The sequence below is a fragment of the Mustela nigripes genome, chromosome 5, assembly GCF_022355385.1.
Source record: "Mustela nigripes isolate SB6536 chromosome 5, MUSNIG.SB6536, whole genome shotgun sequence".
Classification (NCBI taxonomy): Eukaryota; Metazoa; Chordata; class Mammalia; order Carnivora; family Mustelidae; genus Mustela; species Mustela nigripes.
Genome location: NC_081561.1, coordinates 26,481,868 through 26,486,253, shown reverse-complemented (window position 1 = coordinate 26,486,253; position 4,386 = coordinate 26,481,868).

Here is a 4,386-nt window from a genome sequence, read left to right as displayed (position 1 = left end):
GTATTGGAAGAATGAGGTGCCCTGTGTGATCCTGGGAAGGGGACAGACCCAGGTCCACTGTAGAGCTACTTCATGGGATGGGGGTGATCTGCAGCGTCGACCTCATGAGGTCTGTCCTTTATTGAGTTCTGGGTGTGCTTTCTGCGACTGTGTCCTAATGGCTGGGATTTCCAAGCTATGGAATTTTGTCTGGCTTCACTGCAAGAGATGGTCTACAGGGATGTGGGCAAGTCCTGTTCTGCTGCTGAGAAGTGTGTCCCTAGCGGTTGGAGTGTGTATTACAAGCCTAGAGTTCAATGGCAAGGTGGTTACAGCGGTCAGCGGGCTCTTCTTAGTGATGATTTTTATGGGTGAATTCCACAGGATGAGAGATTAGATCTTGTGGTTAGGGATCCTCATTAAGTGCCCATCAAGGGTGCTTGTTCTGAGGTTCATATTCGATATCTTTTCATTACTCCTAATAGCCCTCCTTGTACTTGGTATTCCAACGAGCAGTGCATTACGTTTCCTGCATTTTACCCGTGCGTTGATGCCGATTTGAGAGAGAGGAAAATGTTGTCAGTGCTTCCACAAATTGTACAGTGGAGCAGACGAATAATAAAATTTTATTTTTGACACAAAGTAGGAAGTATCCTGCTCTGATTCTTAGTTTAAAACTTGGGAGGGGGCTCTCTTTTGGTACTGGTAACGAGGACCATAGGCCTTCCTAGGGAACATTATCAGATTCTATTGGAAGCTTGGTCTTGGTTATTGTGGAAGAATCAGGAGTTGACCAATTACTCGTCTCCTGTTTCATTTTCCATGAACAGTTCCACAATATTGGGTTTCACACTGCTACCATTGTGAAGTCAGCCTGACTTCGGCAGCAGCTCGCCCTTCTCTGCTTAGGGTATGTTTGAGCCAAGACAATAGTGAATTCTGGGTGACTGGGAGACCCTAGGATCAGAATGATGTCGGTAGGGAGTTACTGTGATCTTAAGCTCTAAACCAGCTTCTCTATCCAGATGAAATATATTTCAGATTTAGAAACTTCAGATAGAAATTTTGTGTCCATGATGACAACTGAAGAAAATGTGTCATCCTAACCTTAACCCCTAACTTTAACACTGAAACCTAACCTGACCTTAAAGCCCAACCTGGAACCCTGAATCCCAAACCTGAAATTGAACCCGAAGCCTGGACTCTGAACCTGAGTCCTGGATCCAAGCCTTGAACCATGAGCCCAAACCCTAAACCAGAACTCTGAGCTATGAACTCTGAACCAAAATCCCTGCATGAACCCAAACCACAAATTTGACCTTCAACTTTATCCCAGAAGGCCTGAGTCTTAAACCCTTTATCATAAACCTGAAGCCCTAAACTCTAACTGTTCCCTTGCCCCTCACTCTAAATCCTCACCCTGACCCTAAACCCAAGCCTGATCTAGAACCCTGACTGAAGGGGTGCCTGGGTGGCTCAGTGGGTTAGAGCCTCTGCCTTGGTCTCAGGTGATGATCCCTGGGATTGAGCCCTGCATCGGGCTGTCTGCTCAGCAGGGAGCCTTCTTCCCCCTCTGTCTCAGCCTGCCTCTATGTCTACTTGTGATCTCCCTGTCAAATAAATAGATTAAAAAAAAAAATAGAACTCTGCCTGGAACCTGAACCCCATTTCAAACCCTTCACCACACTTTGTTTATGCATTCAGCAGTGATGGATATTTAGTTTCTACCTTTTGATTCTTGTGAGCACTATTTGGGTTGGGGGCTAGGGTTAGGGTCTTGGATTGGGGTCAGGGCCAGTCTTGAGAGTAGTAAGTTGAGGTCAGAGTGTGGGTCTGGTCAGGGCCAGGGTCATGCCACCGTTTGGGTCAGGGACTGTTGTCATTCCATATTGTTTCCAATTCATTGTTCCTTAGCTATTTTTGGAGGCGTTGGGGGATCCTGGGCTCCAAGCAGCTGCAATTTCCAGAATGGACCCTGGGAGGGAGCAGGTGCTTCCTTTGAAGGGTGCGCTCCCCAGTCCTGCACTGCCCTCCGCCGCCTGCAGAGCGCGCCGGACCGCAGCTCCCGCCCGGAGCCTGCCCCGCCTCCTGGAGACCCGCTGTGCAGACTTCCGGAGCACGCGCGGCGGCGTCCACGCTGCCAGGACCCGCTGTGGGGGACGCGGGGCGGCGTCCACGCTGACGGCCGTCCAGCCCCCTGGGGACCCGCGGCGGCAGAAGGTGAGCAGAAGCCACCCGAGGGGGCACTGGCGAGGGGCGCGTGTTGTCAGGACCCCCGGAGGAAGGGCACGCCGTGTGGACACTGGTTTTGCGCGACTTTGTGTGCGGCGCGGCGGCCTCCCGCGGGGCTCAGCGCGGGGCTGGGGGGTCCCCCCTCTCCGGGCTCGGATGCGCCCCGGGTCGCGGCTGTGTCCGTGCGCCGCGGACGCGGTTCCTGGGGCTCCTCAGACGGTCCGAGGTCCGGGCGCGGCCGCCCCGTCGGGGCTCGCGCTCCCCCCGCCCCGCCCCCCGGCCCCGCGCGTCCTTCCCGCGTCCACACCCGCCGCGGGGCCGGCCGGAGTCGGGCGTCCGGGAGCGGCGGACTGTGTCGACGGCGGCGGGGACGGCGGGGGTTCCCCGCGGTTCCTCCCGGAGCCCCGCGCGTCTCCGTCCCCGCGTCCCCTCCGTGCCCGTGGTCAGCGGCGGCTGTGAGGGGACCGGCCCGTCCCCCCGGGTCGGGGCTCCCCGTGTCTCGATCTTCCGGGCGCGGCGGACGAGGCTGCCCCGAGGTTCCCCCCGCCGGTCGCCCCGGGCCGCGGAGACGCCGCGGGTCGCGCACGCCGAGGTGATCCCGCGGGTTCGCTCGTGACCTCGCGCGGCGGCCCCGGCTCTGGGCGGCCCCGCGGGCGCGTCCGGGCCGCGAAGCAGGTCCCCGCGGGCGGCGCTGGGAGCGCGGAGCGACCGGACCTCACGGAGGCGACGGCGGCCGGGAAGGCGGGTCCCGGGAGGACGCAGGCCGGGCTCGGGGCCGCGGACGCTCACCGGCGCGGGACGGCGACTGCCTGCGGGACGTGACCCGCCGCTTCCCCGCGGGCCGGGCCGGGGGCGTCTCTCCGCGGCGGCATCTGACGCGGGTCCGGGGCGGACGGTCGCTCGGGGACGGACGCGGAGCCGCCGCCTTCCCGCCGCTGGGGCCCCCCGGCCGCCGGCCCGAGGCCCGACCCGCTTCCTCGGGCTCCCACCGGGCTGTGGGGGCGCCGCGGGGACCTGGGACCCCGAGTCCCGCCGCGTCCACCGCTCCCGAGGCTCGGCCCCGACTCGGTCCTCCCGCGAGTGTCGGGCGGCCGCGGCCTCCTGCCAGGGCGTGTGGCCCGTCCGCGCGGGGGACCCGCACCCGGCGGGCTCGGCCTCCCTCCCGGAGCCCGACGTCGTCTCTGCTGCTGCGACGCGGGGCCGCGGGGGTCGGGAGCGTCGCGTCGCCTGCGGTGACCGCGGATCTGCGGAGGTGAGACGCGTCATCCCCGCACGCAGACCCCCGCCGTCGCTCCGACCCGCGTCGCACGGGCTGCTTCGGGGCGTCTGACCGCGCACAGGGAGGCCGTCCCGCGGAACCCCACGGAACCCCGGCCGAGGAGCGGCCGACGGCGCCCGCGGTGGCCCCCGGCCCGCAGGCCCACGTCGGCGGCCGCCGCGTCCGGACGTCTTCGCGCTCGGCCGTTTCTCCTCGCGGAGCTGCTTCCAGCACGTTCGGTACTTGGGAACCGGACGGACTTGCGGGGCGCGGACGGCGCCGTCGGGGCGCGGGTCCGTACGGCTCAGTCCGCGGTGTCCGGTCCGCGCTGGGACCCGCGTCCGTCCCTCCTCGCGTCCCACGGGGACAGACGTGAACACCGGCCCCGGAAGACCCTTCAGCCGCGCGGTTCTCGGCCTTCGCTGGGTCCCGCGGCCGCACCGCGTTCCCCGCGAGGGGTCCGCGCGCCCGGAACACCCGCGCCCGCCGTCCTGTCCCCCACGGCCCCGCGCCGCTTTGTGTCCCGGACGCGCCCCCGAGCGGGGTGACCCAGCGACCGTCCTCCGCGACGGGCTCGTTGCACTCAGCCGAGGACTTTGCTGCCGCCGCGCTGCGGCCCGAGTCCGGACCCGCTTCGCTCCTGGGGCTGAATCGGTTCCGCGGTGCAGGCGCCGCCGCTGGTCTGTCCGCCGTCTGTCCGCGGTCTGTCCGCCGTCTGTCCGCCGTCTGTCCGCGGTCTGTCCGCCGTCTGTCCGCCGTCTGTCCGCGGTCTGTCCGCCGTCTGTCCGCCGTCTGTCCGCGGTCTGTCCGCCGTCTGTCCGCCGTCTGTCCGCCGCCTGTCCGCCGCCTGTCCGCCGTCTGTCCGCCGTCTGTCCGCGGTCTGTGCGCGGTCTGTCCGCCGTCTGTCCGCCGTCTGT